This window comes from Pristiophorus japonicus, chromosome 3 (genome assembly GCF_044704955.1).
Source record: "Pristiophorus japonicus isolate sPriJap1 chromosome 3, sPriJap1.hap1, whole genome shotgun sequence".
In the NCBI taxonomy this organism is placed as follows: domain Eukaryota; kingdom Metazoa; phylum Chordata; class Chondrichthyes; family Pristiophoridae; genus Pristiophorus; species Pristiophorus japonicus.
The window spans coordinates 301060053-301079650 of NC_091979.1; the positions used below are offsets into that span (position 1 = coordinate 301060053).

The window sequence follows — 19598 nt, forward strand, 5'->3', positions numbered from 1 at the left end:
TGACTTATCTACTTTCAAAGCTGCTAAACCCCTTAATACTTCCTCTCTCACTATGTTTATTTCATCCAGAATATCACACTCCTCCTCGATAGCAGTATCTGCATTGCCCCTTTCCTTTGTGAAAACAGATGCAAAGTATTCGTTAAGAACCTTACCAACATCTTCTGCCTCCACACAAAGATTACCCTCATGGTCTCTAATAGGCCATACCCTTTATTTCATTACCCTCTTACGCTTAATATATTTTTGAACATCTTCGGGTTTTCCTTAATTTTACTGGCCAAGAATTTCTTGTGCTCTCTCTTAGCATTCCTAATATCCTTTTTAATTTTGCCTCTTAACTTTCTATATTCCTCTAAAGATTCTGTAGTATTTAGCCGTTGATATATGACATAAGCGTCCCTTTTTGTTTTTATCCTCCCCTGTAAGTCCCTAGACATCCAATGGGCTCGAGAATTATTTTTCCCAACCTTTTTTTTTAAGGGCACATGTTTGACCTGATCTCCTCCTTGAATGCCTCCCACTGTTCCGACACTGATTTACCCACAAGTAGCTGTTTCCAGTCCACCGCAGCCAAATCACTCCTTAACTTAGCAAAATTAGCTTTTCCCCAATTCGGAACTTTTATTCCAGGCCTATTCTTGTCTTTATTTATAACCAACTTGAATCTGACTGAATTATGGTCACTGGCACCCAAGTGCTCCCCCACTAATACCCCTTCAACCTGCCCAGCTTCATTTCCCCAAAACTAAATCCAAGACCGCCCCCTCTCGTGTTGGGCTTGCTACATACTGACTAAAAAAGTTCTCTTGAATGCATTTCAAGAATGCCGCACCTTCTATACCCTTCACACTAAATTTGTCCCAATCAATATTTGGAATGTTAAAATCCCCTACTATTGCTACCCGATGTTCTTTCAACTTCACAGCAATTTGCCTACATATTTGCTCCATCTATCTCCCTCCCACTGTTTGGGGGTCTATAATACACGCCCAGCAGTGTGATCGCCCCTTTTTTATTTTTCAATTCGACCCATATGGCCTCAGTTAATGATCCCTCTAACATATCATCCCTCCTCACCGCTGTAATTGTTTCTTTAATTAGTAACGCAACGCCCCCCGCGCCCCCCCCGCCCCATCTCTATCTTGTCTAAAAATCCTGTAGCCAGGAATATTGATCTGCCAAACCTGCCCCTCTTTCAGCCATGTTTCTGTAATGGGTATAATGTCATACTCCCAAGTGTCTACCTGTGCTCTTAGCTCATCCGTCTTATTCACTATACTCCTTGCATTAACGTACATACCATTTAGCAAAGGAAGACCTCCTTGTTTACTACATGCTAAGCCCTGTTTCCTCTGAGTTACAGATTCGCTTTCTAGATTCTTGCTATCTAATTTCTGATTTACATCCTTCCCTCTTGAATTCGTTCTCAGGTTCCCATCCCCCTGCCAAGCTCGTTTAAACTCTCCCCAAAAGCACTAGCAAAACTCCCCGCGAGGATATTGGTCCCGGCGCTGTTGAGGTGCAACCCATTTGGTTTGCATAGGTCCCATCTCCCCCAGAAGCAGTCCCAATGCCTCAAGAATTTAAAGCCCTCCCTCTTACACCAACTCTCCAGCCACGTGTTCATCCTCGCTATCCTTCTATTCTTGTACTCATTAGCACATGGCACCGGTAGTAACCTGGAGGTCCTACCCTCATCCAAATGATGGCACCTCTAACAGTGCAGCATGCCCTCAGTACTACACTGGAGTGTCAGCCTGGAATATTTCCACAAATCCTGCAATGGAGCTTGATCCCATAAACTTCATAACACAAAGGTATGGATGCTACCATTAAACCACAGCTCAACCTATGTGCACAAAATGCACACTGTCATGTTTGTAATCTTCACATAGCTGTAACCCTTATGTAACAATGCTGTACACTCTATACAGCTGAGTAATGCACACCTTGACCACAGGGGGTGAACTTGTGGGAGACACTCCTCACCTAATCATCCAGGTATATAAAGGGAGGTCCCACGCAGGGTCAGCACTTCTTGGTCCTGGGAATAAAGTGTTAGGTCACGTAGTGATCTTGTCTGCAGTACATGCCTCGTGTGATTCTATAGTAAGGTGTAAGGACACCACATTTGGCAACGAGAAACAGGAATCAACGACCCACGAGGATGGCCACCGGTAGCACAGAGGAATGGTACTGTGTTGGTGAGGACTGGGACAATTTCGTTGAGAGGCTCCAGCAGAGCTTTGTCATGAAGGACTGGCTGGGAGAGGAAGCGGCTGACAAGCGAAGGACACATCTACTGACCAGTTGTGGATCCAAGACGTATGCGCTGATGAAAGACCTGCTCAAGAAGCCAGCAGACAAGTCTTTTGAAGAGCTCAGCACTCTGATCGGTGAGCACCTCAAACCGGTGAGCAGTATACACATGGCCCGGCACCGGTTCTATATACACCGGCGTCGTGAGGAACAAAACATATCGGACTTCGTTGCGGACCTTCGGCGTTTGGCCAGCCTCTGTAAGTTCACAGACGCCTGCAGGGGGGAGATGTTAAGGGATTTCTTCATTGAGGGCATTGGTCATGCCGGGATTTTCAGGAAGCTTATTGAGACCAAGGACTTGACTTTGGAAAGCTCAGACCTTCATGGCAGGGGAAGAGAAGACCAAGATAATTTACGCACGCAGCCCTGGTTCCAACGTGGCGATGGACCAGGGAGTTAACATTGTAAACGAGATTCAGAACCCCGCAGGCAGGCAAGGGCAATTTGACACTGCCCAGGCAGCATCAGGCTCTAGGGTGGGCCCTAGATAATGGCAGGGGGATAGGCAATTCACGCCATAACAAGGGACAATGCATCCCGGGATGGGACCATTGACACTTAGCAACTGAGTGCTCAGGAGTAATCAAAGAGACAATCAGAGAGGAATGCCTGTTAACAGTTCCTTTGTTCACAACAATCTCAGCTCATGCTGGAGGTGCGGTGACAAACATGCTGCGAGAACCTGTCGGTTTCAGCAATTTATCTGCAGAAACTGTAACTTCAGTGGACATTTAGCCAGAATGTGCAGGAAGCCCACAGCGAGGCTAGTTTATGAGGCAGAGGAACCAGACGAGGGGTCTGCAAGGCAGGGTGATGCTTGGGGCAAAGCTATGGACGCTGAAGTCCAGCGGGTTCATGTGTCAGACGTCCACAGCTCGTATATCAAAACGCCACCCATGATGATGAAAGTTTGATTAAATGGCATCCTGGTACACATGGAGCTGGACACAGGAGCCAGCCAGTCACTTATGAGTGCCCAACAATTTGGAAAACTATGGCCACTCTAAGCTAACAGGCCCAAACTGGAACGCATTGACACACAGTTACGGACATACACCAGAGAGATCATCCCAGTACTAGGCAGTGCAAGCTCGGTGGTCACACACAATGGATCGTAGAACCGGCTGCCACTTTGGATTGTCCCGGGGAATGGTCCCGCGCTCTTGGGGAGGAGCTGGTTTGCCGAGATGAACTGGAAATGGGGGGATGTGCACGCCATTTCATCTGTGGAGTGAAGTTCGTGCTCACAGGTCCTACAGAAATTCGAGCCACTTTTTCAACCAGGTGTCGGGACTTTTAAGGGCACCGAAGTAGTGATACGCATCACCCCGGACTCCAGACCAGTGCACCACAAAGCCAGAGCCGTGCCGTATATGATGTGTGAGAGAATTGAGAGTGAGTTGGACAGGCTGCTAAGAGAGGGCATAATTTCACCTGTTGAATTCAGTGACTGGGCAAGCCCCATCGTTCCTGTCCTTAAGGCGGATGGCTCGGTCAGGATTTGTGGCGACTACAAGGCCACCATCAACTGAGTGTCACTACAGGACCAATACCCGCTTCCGAGAGCGGAGGATCTTTTTGCCACGCTGGCAGGTGGCAAGCTGTTCACCAAGTTGGACCTCACTTCAGCCTACATGACTCAGGAACTGGCTGAAGAATCCAAGCTTCTGACCACCATCACTACGCACAAGAGGCTATTCATTTACAACAGGTGTCCATTTGGCATTCGTTCAGTGGCCGCTATCTTCCATAGGAACATGGAAAGCTTGCTTAAATCCATCCCTGGAACAATCGTATTCCAAGGTGACATCCTAATCACGGGTCGAGACACCGAGGAATACCTCTACAACCCGGAGGAGGTGCTACGCCGACTGGACCGGGTAGGCTTGCGACTAAAGAAGTCCAAATGTGTGTTTTTGGCCCCAGAGGTCGAGTTTTTGGGCAGGAGGGTTGCCGTAGACGGCATGCAGCCTACCGAATCCAAAATGGAGGCGATCCATCATGCGCCCAGGCCCGGCAACACATCAGAGTTGCGGTCATTTCAGGGACTATTGAACTACTTCGGGAACTTTCTGCCGAACTTAAGCACATTGTTGGAGCCGCTGCACGTGCTCCTGCGTAAGGGTTGTGAATGGTTTTGGAAAGACTGTCAAGAACGGGCTTTCAATCGGGCGTGGAATCTACTTTGTTCTAACAAGCTGTTGACCTTGTACAACCCCTGTAAGAAACTGGTTTTAACGTGTGATGCATCATCCTATGGGGTTGGGTGCGTGTTGCAGCAGAGTAATGATGAGGGCCAACTCCAACCTGTGGCTTATGCTTCCAGGTCGCTCTCCCAGGCAGAACGGGGATATGGGATGGTTGAAAAGGAAGCACTCGCATGTGTCTAAGGGGTGAAAAAGATGCACCAGTACCTTTTCGGCAGAAGGTTCGAGTTAGAAACGGACCACAAGCCGTTAACATCCCTGTTGTCCGACAGCAAGGCTGTCAATGCCAATGCGTCAGCTCGCATACATCGATGGGCTCTCACGCTGGCTGTGTATGACTACACCATACGGCACCGGCCAGGCACCGAAAATTGCACTGACACGCTCAGCAGGCTCCCACTGGCGACCACCGAGGATGCGTCGGAGCAAAGCGCCGAGACAGTCATGGCCATTGAGGCTTTCGACACCACAGGCTCTCACATCACAGACTGCCAGATCAAAATCTGGACCAACAGGGACCCCCTCCTATCCCTGATAAAGAAATGTGTCCTGACCGGGGATTGGGCGCCCGAACACGGAGCGTGCCCTGAGGAGGTCAGACCGTTCCACAGGTGGATGGACGAGCTCTCCATCCAAGCTGACTGCCTGCTATGGGGCAGCCGGGTATCGTTCCCCAGAAAGGAAGGGAAGCATTCATCAGGGAACTCCACAGCGAGCACCACATGCTAATGAAGGCCATTGCCCGGTCACATGCATGGTGGCCGGGAATTGACTCGGACCTGGAACACTGGGTTCGCAGGTGCACGATGTGTGCTCAGCTGGGAAATGCCCCCAAGGGAGGCCCCACTCAGCCCGTGGCCCTGGCCCACCAGGCCATGGTCACGTATTCAAGTAGACTACGCGGGCCCGTTCATGGGAAAAATGTTCCTGACTGTTGTTGATGCATACTCAAAATGGATCGAGTGCATCATATTGAATTCGTGTACGACATCCACCACTGTGGAGAGTCTGCGTACGGTCTTTGCGACCCGCAGCTTGCCGGACATCCTGGTTAGCGACAATGGCCCGTGTTTCACTAGCTATGAATTCCAGGAGTTTATGTCGGGTAATGGTATCAAACACGTCAGGACAGCACCGTTCAAGCCGGCTTCCAATGGCCAGGGGGAACATGCAGTTCAAATCATAAAACAGGGCATGCTCCGGATTCAAGGACCCTCCCTTCAGTACCGCCTATCGCGCCTCCTGCTGGCCTATAGGTCCCGCCCGCATTCGCTCACAGGAATCCCGCCAGCGGAACTACTCATGAAATGCACGCTTAAAACACGGCAGTCCCTCATTCATCCAGCCCTGACAGACATTGTTGAGGGCAAGCGCCAGTCACAAATCGAGTGCCATGATCGCAACTCAGTGGGGAGATGCATAGAAATCGATGACCCGTATTCGTTCTCAATCATGCTTTAGGACCCAAGTGGCTTGAGGGTACTGTAATTGGCAAAGAGGGGAATAGGGTCATAGTGGTCAGACTTAACAATGGGCAGATATGCCGCAAACATCTGGACCAAGTAAAGAAAAGGTTCAGCATGGACACTGAGGAACCTGAGGAAGATCATGAGATGTCACCCACACCACTGCCAGTAAACGAGCAACAAGAACATTCACCAGCAGGCACAGTCCCTGCGGCCAGCCCGGACAGGCCGGAATCACCTCAGGCGACAGAGACGCATGCCAAGGCCCAACCACCAGAGCCCCAACTGCGGCGCTCCACGAGAGAGCGTCGACCGCCTGAAAGACTCAATCTTTGACCCAAAGACGTTGGGGGGAGGTGATGTCATGTTTGTAACCTTCACATAACTGTAACCCTTATGTAACAACACTGTACACTGTATGCACCTGAGTAATGCACACCTGGACCACAGGGGGTGAACTTGTGGGAGACACTCCTCACCTGGTCATCCAGGAATATAAAGGGAGGTCCCACGCAGGGTCAGCACTTCTTGGTCCTGGGAATAAAGTGTCAGGTAGTGACTTTGTCTGCAGTACATGCCTCGTGTGATTCTATAGTAAGGTGTAAGGACACCACACAAGCGTCAAATGGTACGACAACTCAGATATCCCTTGCAACTTCCCTTGTGACTTCAAAAGGGAATGGCTTGCTTGACCAACCTCATTGAATCTTTTGAAGAGGTAACAGAGAGAGTAGACAAGGGTAATGCAGTAGATGAAATTTATCGAGATTTTCAAAAGGTCTTCAGTAAGGTATCCCATAATAGACTGATCAACAAGGTCAGAGAATGCAGAGACAGGGGACAAGTACCAGAATGGATTGCTAACTGTCTTCAAGACAGAAAGCAGAGAGTAGGGGTAAAGGGTAGCTATTCACAGTGGCAGAAGGTGGGTAGTGGTGTTCCACAGGGATCAGTGCTGGGACCACTGTTGTTCATAATTTACATTAACAATTTAGACTTTGGAATCAAAAACACAATTTCTAAATTTGCGGATGACACCAAATTGAGCGGATAGTCAATACTGAGTTGGACTGCAATAAATTACAGGGGGACATTAATAAACTTGCAGAATGGGCATCGAGTTGGCAAATGAAGTTCAACACAGATAAATATGAGGTATTACATTTTTGGCAGGAAGAATAGGGAGGTCGCTTATTAATTGGAGGATGCGAATCTCGGTGGGGTAGAGGAACAAATACACAAATTGCTAAAAGTTGCGACACAGGTTAGCAAGGCCAAGCACTTGGGTTTATTTCTAGAGGTATAGAATTGAATTATGCTAAACCTATATCGAACCTTGGTTAAATCACACTGAGAGTACTACGTACAGTTCTGAGCACTATAATATAGAAAGGATATAGAGGCACTGGAGAGGGTGCAGAGACGATTTACAAGGATGATACCAGAAATATGAGGGTATACGTATCAGGAAAGGATGAACAGGCTGGGTCTCTTTTCTCTTGAAAAAAGAAGGCTGAGGGGTGACCTCATAGAGGTCTTTAAAATTATGAAAGGTTTTGATAGAGTGGATACAGAGAGAATGTTTCCACTTGTAGGGAAGAACATAACTAGAAGCCATCCATGTAAGATAGTCACCGAGAAATCCAACAGGGAATTCAGAAGAAAATTCTTTACACAAAAAGCTGTAAGAATGTGGAACTCACTACCACAGGGAGTGGTTGAAGTGAATAGTATCGATGCATTTAAGGGGAGGCTAAACAAGCATATGAGGGAGAAGGGAATGGAGGGTTATCCTGATAGATCGAGATGAGGAAAGACAGGAGGAGGCTCGAGTGATGCAGAAATACCGGAATGGACTGGTTGGGCCGAATGGCCTGTTTCTGTGTCGTATATCCGATGTCATCCTATACATTCCCTTCATTGGGTAGCTGAAATTTCCTTTAGTTGAACAGTAATTATTGTAGAAGAACACACTTTTTTTCCCTCCCATGTAATTTTCTTTACTAAGATTTCTATTCCTAATTAAATATTTGAAACAGATTCACTGGTGTTTGTATGTTAACTCTAAATAGAGCAAATTGAAAATAGTAACGCAAATCATAGCATAACTACAATCTTACTTATTTACAAAATGTAAATTAAAGCAGAACTACCAAATACTAGTCTATTTCCATTGGTGGAAGGGTCTATTACAAGGGTGCATAGTTTTAAGGTGGTCGGTGGAAGGTTTTGAGGAGGGACTACTTTAGGCAGAGAGTTGTGGGGATTTGGAACTCGTTGCCTGAAAGAGTGGTTGATGCAGAAACCCTCACCACTTTTAAGAGATGGTTGGATGGGCACTTAAAGTGTTGTAACCTGCAGGGTTACGTACCCAGAGCTGGTAATTGGGATTAGACTGGATGACCTTTTGTTGGTCGGCACAGGTATAATGATAAGTACTGCAGGGAATAGAATAAGGCCAGGGTGATCTCCTGGACTAGTTTTAATCACCTGGATGGGTCGGAGAGGAATTTTCCCAGATTTTTTCTCCCTTAATTGACCTGGGTTTTTATCTGGTTTTTGCCTCTCCCAGGAGATCACATGGCTCCGGTTGGGGTGGAGTGTGGAATGTTTCAGTATAAGGGGTGTCGCAGTTGTGTGAGGCGGACTGGTTGGGCTGGGTGCTCTTTGCCTTTCCATCATTGTTCATGGGTTTATATATAACCTTTAGGGCTGCTGACCAAGGGCCAAGTGACTCTTTGTCGGCCGACACAGACACGATGGGCCGGAATGGCTTCCTTCTGCACTGTAAATTTCTATGTTTCTATATAAGTAATGCTGTGCTCCGAGTGTGAATCCTGGGTCACAGAATGAAGCCCATTATGTAATGAATCTATCGGTAATGCCCATGCACTGGGAGAGCAGCATTGCTGAATTTGTCTCATGCTATATAGTAAGAAAGAATAAGAACATAAGAACATAAGAATATAAGAAATAGGAACAGGTGTAGGCCATACAGCCCCTCGAGCTTGCTCCGCCAGTCAATAAGATCATGGCTGATCTGATCATGGACTCAGCTCCACTTCCCCGCCCACTCTCCATAACCCCTTATCCCTTTATCGTTTAAGAAACTGTCTATCTCTGTCGTAGATTTATTCAGTGTCCCAGCTTCCACAGCTCTCTGAGACAGTGAATGCCACAGATTTACAACCCTCAGAGAGAAGAGATTTCTCCTCATCTCTGTTTTAAATGGGGGGCCCCTTATTCTAAGATCATGCCCTCTAGTTCTAGTCTCCCCCATCAGTGGAAACATCCTCTCTGCATCCACCTTGTCAAGTCCCTTCATAATCTTATACAGTTTAATAAGATCACCTCTCATTCTTCTGAATTCCAATGAGTAGAGGCCCAACCTACTCAACCTTTCCTCATAAGTCAACCCCTTCATTCCCGGAATCAAACTAGTGCACTTTCTCTGAACTTCCTCCAAAGCAAGTATATCCTTTTGTAAGTAAATATGGAAACCAAAACTGCATGCAGTATTCCAGGTGTGGCCTCAACAATACCTTATATAGCTGTAGCAAGACTTCCCTGCTTTTATACTCCATCCCCTTTGCAATAAAGGCCAAGATACCATTGGTCTTCCTGATCACTTGCTGTACCTGCATAGTATCCTTTTGTGTTTCATGCACAAGTACGCCCAGGTGCCACTGTACTGTGGCACTTTGCAATCTTTCTCCATTTAAATAATAACTTGCTCTTTGATTTTTTCTGCTAAAGACCTCACACTTTCCAACATTTTACTCCATCTGCCAAATTTTTGCCCACTCACTTAGCCTGTCGATGTCCTTTTGCAGATTTTTTGTGTCCTCCTCACACATTTCTTTTCCTCCCATCTTTGTAGCATCAGCAAACTTGGCTACGTTACACTCAGTCCCTTCTTCCAAGTCGTTAATATAGATTGTGAATAGGTGGGGTCCCAACATTGATCCCTGCGGCACCCCACCAGTTATTGATTGCCAACCAGAGAATGAACCATTTATCCAGACTTTCTGTTCTCTGTTAGTTAGCCAATCCTCTATCCATACTAATATATTATGTTTTATTGCACCTTAACATTTATATAGATGACCCAGCATTGAAGCACTGACCACACTTGATCAGCTCCGCTTGGCAGACCACACTGTTCGCATGCCAGACACGAGACTCCCAAAGCAAGCGCTCTACTCGGAACTCCTTCATGGCAAATGAGCCAAAGGTGGGCAGAGGAAATGTAACAAGGACACCCTCAAAGCCTCCCTGATAAAGAACCCCACCGACACCTGGGAGTCCCTAGCCCAAGACCGCCCTAAGTGGAGGAAGTGCATCCGAGAGGGCGCTGAGCACCTCGGGTCTCATCGCCGAGAGCATCCAGAAATCAAGCGCAGGCAGCGGAAAGAGCGTGCGGCAAATCTGTCCCACCCACCCTTTCCCTCAATGACTATCTGTCCCACCTGTGACAGGAACTGTGGTTCCCGTCTCGGACTGTTCAGCCACCTAAGGACTCATTTTTAGAGTGGAAGCAAGTCTTCCTCGATTTTGAGGGACTGCCTATGATGATGAGATGTTGGCTGTGGCTCTGTGGGTAGCACTCTCACACTCTGAGTCAGAAGGTTGCGTGTTTAAGCCAGACTCTAGAGACTTGAGCACATAATCTAGGCTGACACTGCACTGTCTGAGGTGCCGTTTTTCAGATGCGATATTTAACCGAGGCCAGAGCAGACAAAAAAGACCCCATGGCACTATTTCAAAGACGAGCAGGGTTCTCTCCGGTGTCCTGGCCAATATTTATCCCTCAACCAACTTCACTAAAACAGATAATCTAGTCATGATCACATTGCTGTTTGTGGGAGCTTGCTGTGCACAAATCTGCGGCCATGTTTTCTATATTACAACAGTGACTACACTTCATTAGTACTTAATTGGCTGTAAACACTTCGAGTCATCTTGAGGTCGTGAAAGGCGCTATATGAATGCAAGTTCTTTCTTTTTATTTTCTCTATTGTGTCCTCAGATTGTCCCAGAACACTTCACAACTAATGAATTATTTTTGAAATGCAGCCATCATTATGCAGCAGACAATTTGTGCACAAAGAGCAAATGGGTGATTGACCAGTTAAGCTGTTTTTTTAGGGATGTTAGTTGAAGGAATGTTGCCTGCGACATGGGAGAACTCCCCTATTCTTATTCAGAATAGTGCCATGGGATTGTTTACATCCAAATCAGTCAGCAGATGGAGCCTCAGTTTAACTTTTTATCCACTGAATGGATAAAGCAATGCAGCACTCCCTCAGTACTGCATGAAGTGTCAGCTCTGATGAAGGGTTCATCATCATCATCATAGGCAGTCCCTCGGAATCGAGGAAGACTTGCTTCCACTCTAAAAATGAGTCCTTAGATGGCTGAACAGTCCAATACGAGAACCACAGTCCCTGCCACATGTGGGACAGATAGTCGTTGAGGGTAAGGGTGGGTGGGACAGATTTGCCGCGAGCTCTTTCCGCTGCCTGTGCTTGATTTCTGCATGCTCTTGGCGATGAGACTCGAGGTGCTCAGCACCCTCCCGGATGCACTTCCTCCACTTAGAGCTGGAAGGAACAGTTTGAAGATCTCCTCAATCGAGACTCTGCCTTTGATTCGAGTGTTCTCGACTCCATCCCGCAGCATGCAACCCGCCACCACCTCAGTAAAACTCCAACACTGCATGAGGTAGAAAAAGCCATAAGACAGCTTAAGAACAAGAAGGCTACGGGAGCGGATGGAATCCCTGCTGAGGTGCTGAAGTATGGCGGAGAGACACTGTTGCCGTGAAACATGACCTCATCTCTCTCACCTGGACGGAGGAGAGCATGTCGGGAGATCTAAGAGATGCAGTGATCGTGAAGAATTGCACACAAAATGTAAACATGTCTTTCACTTTCAGATCCTGATAGGAATGCACCATAGATCGTTCAGCCTCTGTTTTTATTTCAGGTTTCCGGTATCCATAAATGTTCTTTTTATCGCTAGTTCACAGAGAGATGTCAGTGCTGGTAGTGTTGGTTTCAGCAATCGTGATATCCCACATGGAGAACAGAAAAGCTGGAGGTTTAAACATCCTTGGAGCACTCCTTATAATAGTGTACATAGATCAGAAATGTCATATCGTTCAATCTTTCTTTCTGTCGCATCAGACTGAGGCGAGCCATTCGCCTGCAATCCTGGGGTGCAAATTTAGCTACAGCAAACTACTATTGGAGGAGAATTCATCAGGCGCTAGTCAAGTGTGAAGAGTACATCAATCATTCCAATGAAAATAACTTACGTTTCCTTGGCATCTGCAATTTTAATTCCATCTCCGACAAAAAATCCCATTTCTCGCTCGGATATCAATCATTTCCACTCTAACTGTTGAGTAGCTGATGTAAAGATTACAAGAACATTGGTTCAGCAGTACCTGTGCACGTAATTTTAAAAATCAGCATGCACGGAGAAGTGAACAATACAAAGCCGCCACATGATGCAGTCATTGTATAAACTATAAACACTGACAAAACACTCACTGATAGCAGCTCAGCCGTAAGATTTTCTTCATCAAACACGCTCCTCGGGCAAACATATTCAGAGAGTGAAGATTAAGTCTCTCGGGTCTATTTGGCACACTTTGTGGAGATGTGTAACTCGCCCAGAATGAAGGAGTAAATGATTCAATTGCAAGACTGTTTGCTGTAAGCTCAAACTGGTGTGACCTTAGTCTCTCTAATCAAACTCCAGAGTGTAGAAGCACCATGGCAGATGACTTGTTATACTTGCTGGTCCGGGGTGTGCAGGTGGCCCTTGGGTCTCCAACAGGTGCGCCCCCTGGTGGCAAGTCTTACACTATTACAAAGTTTACATGCATAACAGACAGGCTTTCGGGAGTAAGGAGGTAAGCCACTCACTTCTGATCTGCTTTAGCAGGCACAGCTTTTATATAGTTGGCCAGTTGAGTTTCTGGCCAATGGTAACACCCCGCAGGATGTTAATGGTGGGGATTTGGTGATGGTAATACCATTGAACATCATGGGGTGGTGGTCAGACTCTTGTTGGAAATAGTCATTGCCTGGCACTTGTGTGACACGAATGTTACTTGACACTTCTCAGCCCAAGCCTGAATGTTGTCCAGGTCTTGCTCCATGCAGGCATGGACTGCTTCATTATCAGAGGAGTTGCGAAAGGAACTGAAAACTGTGCAATCATCAGCAAACATCCCCACTTCTGATCTTATGATAGAGGGAAGGTCATTGATGAAGCAGCTGAAGATGGTTGGGCCTAGGACACTGCCCTGAGGAACTCCTGCAGCGATGTCCTGGGGCTGAGATGATTGACCTCCAAAAACCACAACCATCTTCCCTTGTGCTGGTATGACTCCAGCCAGCGGAAAGTTTTCCCCCTGATTTCCATTACTCTTTACTCTTTGTATTGAGTACTGTTCATTTGCCTATTTAACGTTAAATAGATTTCTCTGTTGATTTTTACCTGTAGAATGTATACTCATCCGCTCACTGAAGACAAGGAGGCCAGATGGTGACACATGTGGAGCACTGTGACATGGGTATACTGTTTGATTCCTGGGGTCTTATTCGATTTTCTGAGATATTATGCAGATCAGGCGACTCTCTGGATCTTCGGGAATGGAAGGTTTGTTTACAGGAGCAGACATTAATACTGAACCCAATTTAGCATAAAATCAAAATCAGAACAAACCAGTTTCTCACTGACACGGTTACAATTACGCTATTTGCACTCAGTTTTCTGAGGCCAGCTCATTACAGAGAATTTAATAAGAACATAAGAACTAGGAGCAAGAGTAGGCCATACGGTTCCTCAAGCCTGCTCCGCCATTTAATATGATCATGGCTGATCTGATCATGGACTCAGGTCCACTACCCTGCCCACTCCCCATAACCCCTTATTCCCTTAGCGGTTAGAAACTGTCTATTTCTGTCTTAAATTTATTCAATGACCCAGCCTCCACAGCTCTCTGAGGCAGCGAATTCCATAGATTTACAACCTTCTGAGAGAAGAAATTCCTCCTCATCTCAGATTTAAATGGGCGGCCCCTTATTCTAAGCACACAAACAGGCCATTCGGCCCATTGAGTCTTTTCCCATCCCTCTTCATATAATCTTATCAATATATCTTCTATTCCTTTTTCCCCCATGCACTTAACAATATTCCTTCTGGTAGACAGTTTCACATTCTAACCACGCTCTGGGTAAAGAAGTTATTGTAATAGTAATAGTGGGCCGCCCCGTCCTGTGTGAGTACACCACCGCAGGTCGGGCCTATAAATAGAGCTGGAGCGCTGGGCCCTGGAACACTGTGGGCCGCCCCGACCTGTGTGAGAACACTACCGCAGGTCGGGGCTATAAATAGAGCTGGAGCGCTGGGCCCTGGAACATTGTGGCGGAAGTGTGGTGAATGAGGGTACGGGGCCCAGAAGAGCCGAGAGCTCAGGGGCAGCACGGACCTGCCCACACTGCGATATGTGTGCGCACTAGGTCCGTGCAGCAGAGCATGTCTCCAGTCATCCTGATTAATCCTTGCCACTGGACCAATACCGAGCTCTGTCAAGCCCGTGTGGTGGCTGGTGTGCAATGGTCGCTGCACGTTAAAAAAATCCACGCACAGGCGTCTTCCACCCTTCAACTAGAGTTCAGGACTGGAACATCGGGTCCTTCATTGAAACATCTGTGAACTCTCGTGGAAGCGAGTCATCCTCGTTCGAGGGATCGCCTGTGATGATCTCTAGGTGCAGGTTTGAACATGGTCAGGGAGCACAGTCGTGATGAGAGCAGAAAATTGTGTGTACATGAAATTTAACGGGATGGAGGGTAATTAAAAGAGAGTGTTACCGCATGGGTGATAACAATCCTGAAAGCCTTTAGAAAGGCTCACACGGTATCTCATCCCGCTCTCACAGCCTTTGCCGAGGCTAAAAGGGAGCGAGGATTAAGAGCCAACAGGAAATAGTCAAGGGAAAAGAGCCCCAGCGTGCAGGCATGTGACAGAGCAGCCTGAGCACTCAACCCTCTGCTTGATGGCTGCTGAAGTGGAGATGGAGGTGTGAGGAGGCTCACCCTCTGTACTACCCACATCCCCGTCAGTCAGCACTGAAGCCTGTCTGCAAGGAGCTGCAGGGAGAGTTTAGGCTCCAGCTGACCACTGCTGTCAATGGACAAGCCAGGCCTATGCTGCACGGTAGCCCAGACATGGTCGCAGTGGGCGGTCCAGCTGCCCATTGGGCTCCCCGATGACTGAAGCCCTGTGAAGTCAGCAGCCCGCTGTTGTCGTACGAACATCCGCAAATGACAGGCAGGAAAAGACCAGGTTCATCAAGCCTGCCCCACACTCATGCTGGCCAGAGCATCTTGACCAGACACTCCCAAGGTTATGGTTAGTCAGGTATTCATATACCTTTGTGGTGCCATTGGATCTGTTAACCCAGCTTCCTTTGTGAAGATGAGCTTCCACATGCACTAATGTCTACTGACGTGAGCTATGCGCACCTCGGCCTGAAAATACAAGTGGGCATGTACTGGATGGATCCCAACCATCTCTCATAAAGCCTGGCATGGCTGCCACCCATGCTTCAATCTTCCTCTTCTTCTTCTTCCTCTAAACACTTCTGATTTGTCATGCTGCATGTCCAAAATCCAATGTTGGAGGAGCACAAATCTCCTCCAATTAAAAAGTCTTCAGTCCTCATCCCAAGCTCTATTCCCAACCAATGCCATTACTTTGGGTTTTTATCTGGTTTTTGCCTCTCCCAGGAGATCACGTGACTCCGGTTGGGGTGGAGGGTTGATGTTTTCAGTATGAGGGGTGTCGCAGTTGTGCGAGACAGACTGGTTGGGCTGGGTGCTCTTTGCCGTTCGGTCATTGTTCATAGGTTTATATGTAACCTTTAGGGCTGCTGACCAAGGGCCATGCAGCTCTTTGTCGGCCAGCGTGGACATGATGGGCCGAAATGGCCTCCTTCTGTGCTGTAAATTTCTATATTTCTATGTTTCTACTCTCTCTGGCCATTGTCTGAGTATGAATCCTGGCATCCTATTTGACCCCTATTTGTGCTGAATGTTTGACCCCATATCATCTCCATCACCAAAACAGTCTACCTCCATCTCCATAACCTCACCCATCTCTGGCCCTGCTTCAGCCCAGATACAGCCCATCCATGCCTTTGTGACCTCGAGACTCGACTCGACCTTCCATCTTCCACTCTGTGTAAACTTCTGCTCATCCAAAATGTGGCTGCCCATGCTCTAACTCGCACTAAGTCTTGTTCACCCATACCCCTGTGCTTGCTGACCTACGTTGGATCCCAGTGCGGAAACATCGCAGGGTAGAAATTGCCCCTGCCCGAAACGGGGCACTCCCACCCTTTTTCGATGGTTTTTACAGCAACTGTGATTCAGGTCACTTCTTGAGCGACATTCGGCTCCTTCGGTTTTTTTTTCTCTTCGATCCAGAACTTGATCATAATGGGGGCGGTGACTACACCCGAGGGGCAGATACACGGCGGTGACAACAACTGAGGGACAGAAGGTGGGTGGGGAGCGGAGTGACCGCCGCGATGATGTCATCACAGCACCGTGTCACCACGGTTCTCCCCTTCACTTAAAGGGGAGAGCCTCCTCGATTGTAAAACTTCGGCCCACTGGGCCACCAGGGAGGGTTTCAACCGGCCCAGAGGCCTGGCACCCAAGAGGGGGTGCCGGGCTGGCTGCTGGCTGCCCGGCCGAACCCGGGGGTTTAATTGTCGGGCCGACACGGCAGTCGGCCAACAAAAAAAAACATGGCGGCAGCGGGAGTGCGCCATCCCCTTCAAAGGAAGCCGCTCCGCCATTATAGAAGGCCGCAGCCTCACTGGACCACCAGGAAAAAACAGGTTTTGGCATCGCCGGGCAGGCTGAAGATTTTCCGAGGGGAATGTCGCCGTCGGGGGATTAGATTGGCGGTGCGCACGGTGATGACACACGTAAGATGGATCGGCAGCAACGGAGCGGTGGGGGAGGGGACTCCTTCGGCAGCACATATACTAAAATTGGAACGATACAGAGAAGATTAGCATGGCCCCTGCGCAAGGATGAAACGCAAATTCGTGAAGCGTTCCATATTTTTATTGGCGCAGAGTGATCCTTGGCATGTGCAAGGTGACCTCTGGCGTTTGTGATTTGACAAAGAATTGGAACGATTGGCTACGAATTAAAAAAAAAAAAAAAAAAGGGGATTGGGGCACAGCTGGGAAAACTCGGAAGGGCAATTGAGCTATCAGCAGCCATTCCACCAAAAGTTGGCGGCCTCTCCACTCCGCAGTCGATTTACGGTGGTAACAGGCCTTAAGGAGAGGGGCAATTTCGGCCCCCTCGAGTTTAAAATTCTCATCCTTGTTTTCAAATCCTTCCATGACCTCACCTCCCCCTAACTCTGTAATCTCCTCTAGGCCTAAAACCCTCTGAGATCTCTGTGCTCCTCCAACATACGTCTCTTAAGGATCCCCAATTTCCATTGCTCCACCATTGGCAGACATGCCTTCAGCTGCCTCGCCCCAAGCTCTGGAACTCCCTCCCTACACCTCTCTATCACTCTACCTCTCCCTCCTTCTTGAAGACGCTCCTTAAAACCTACCTCTTTGACCAAGTTTGTGTGGCTCAGTGTCAACTATCAGTGTACTATAGGGAATTCAGAAGCAACTTCTTTACCCAGAGAGTGGTGAGAATGTGGAACTCACGACCACAGGGAGTGGTTGAGGCAAATAGTGCAGATGCATTTAAGGGGAGGCTGGACAAGCATATGAGGGAGAAGGGAATAGAGGGTTATGCTGATAGTTAGATTAGGAAAGACGGGAGCAGGCTTGAGTGGAGCATAAATGGCAGCATGGACTAGTTGGGCCAAATGTTCCTGTGCTGTATATTTAATATAATACTATTTGTCTGATCGGGGCTGAGGAGCGGTGAGAGATCGGGACCCAGGAGCGTCGTGATCGTGGCCCAGGAGAGGCGAGGGCTCGGGGCCCAAGGGAGGCGAGGGCCCAGGGGTAGCACGGGCCAGCCCACACTGCGATCTGTGGATAGTAGAAGCACGTGTGCGCACTAGGTCTGTGCAGCAGAGCTGGTCTCCAGTCGTCTTGGTTAACTCTTGCCACTGGTTCAAGACCTAGCTCTGTCAAGCCCGTGTGGTGGTTGGTGTGCAACGGTCACCCCACGTAAAAAAATCCACACACAGGCATCTTCCACCCTTCAGGATGTAGTTCGGGATCTGGAATGTCAGGTCCCTCATTGAAACACCTGTGAACTCATCCCTTTTTGGTGTGGAAGCAAGTTATCCTCGATACGAGGGACTGCCTAATACTATAATATACTATTTGTCTGATTCCAATTGGGAAATCTAGGCTAAATGCACACAGTTGTCGCAGACCTAGTACAATAGGGTTAAGAGCTCTCTACGCTGTTGGGATATAGCCAGCCTGCTGACAAAGTTTAACTAAGTTTATTTGGCATTTCACCAACGCGTTCACCCTAAAACATATTGATAATTGAAGGTTCACTTGGGTAAAGAACCGTCTTTATATACATTGATTGTCAGACTAACCTCACTTTCAGAGACAAAAGGGGCAAAATTGGACCTCGTTCCACCCAGGGTGGAAAATGTGGCCAGAGGTCCAATTTAAACGACTAATTACCTATGCCTAAATAGCGTTGGAAACATATTCAACACCATATTGGTTCAGGCTCTCTAGAGGCGTTCCTGGCATCAGCCTAATACAGGCATTTGGCACCTTGAATATGCTAATAAGGGTCCAACGCCTGTTTTAGGACCCCCTTCCTGAAATCGGTCAAAAACTCAGCGGAACTTTCACCCTGCAACTCCAGTTCGACAGCAACCTAGCCTGTCATCTTTAAAGCGAGCGCTGGAGACTGTCAAATACCAGGTATCTTTTTGTTCTATAAATGTTTAAAATTTATCTTAATGTGGAGCAGGAGTGTGTCTCCTGCCTGCACAGCATTGTTGTGGGCCCCCAGCACGATCACCTCTATGCCCTCTCATTACCTACCTGAGGGCCACTGCTAATGTCGCCCGACATTCATCTCAGTAGGCACCCGCAACTTGCTGTCCGCAACACAAGGATCGTTCCCTGTATCCAGTTTGCACCGGCATAGCTCCACAAACAAATTCCTATCCCAAATATATATTTTATTAATTCTCGGGATGCGGGCATCACTAGTAAGGTCATCGTTTATTGCCCAGCCCTGGATCTCTTTGAGAAGGTGGTGGTGAGCCAACTTCTTGAACGGCTGCAGTCCGTGTGGTGAAGGTACTCCCTGTTAGGGAGGGAGTTCCAGCATTTTGACCCAGCAACGATGAAGGAACGGCAATATATTTTCAAGTCAGGATGGTGTGTAACTTGGAGGGGAACTTGCAGATGGTGGTGTTTCAATGCTCCTGCTGCCCTTGTCCTTCTAGGTGATGGAGGTCATGAATTTGGGAATATATTTAGAATAACGTGCGAAGTATTCATTTTCAATTTAATGCTGAAATTAAGTGTGTTTGTACAGTTTAA

The 19598-nt window shown here is 47.8% G+C and overlaps 1 non-coding gene across 1 annotated transcript; it reads left to right on the top strand.

The window, feature by feature from the left end:
• The first annotated feature begins 17052 nt into the window (after positions 1-17052).
• On the top strand, positions 17053-17158 carry LOC139260647 (U6 spliceosomal RNA). The gene has a single exon (XR_011592828.1). It is a non-coding gene; the product is annotated as a U6 spliceosomal RNA (small nuclear RNA).
• Positions 17159-19598: the final 2440 nt, after the last annotated feature.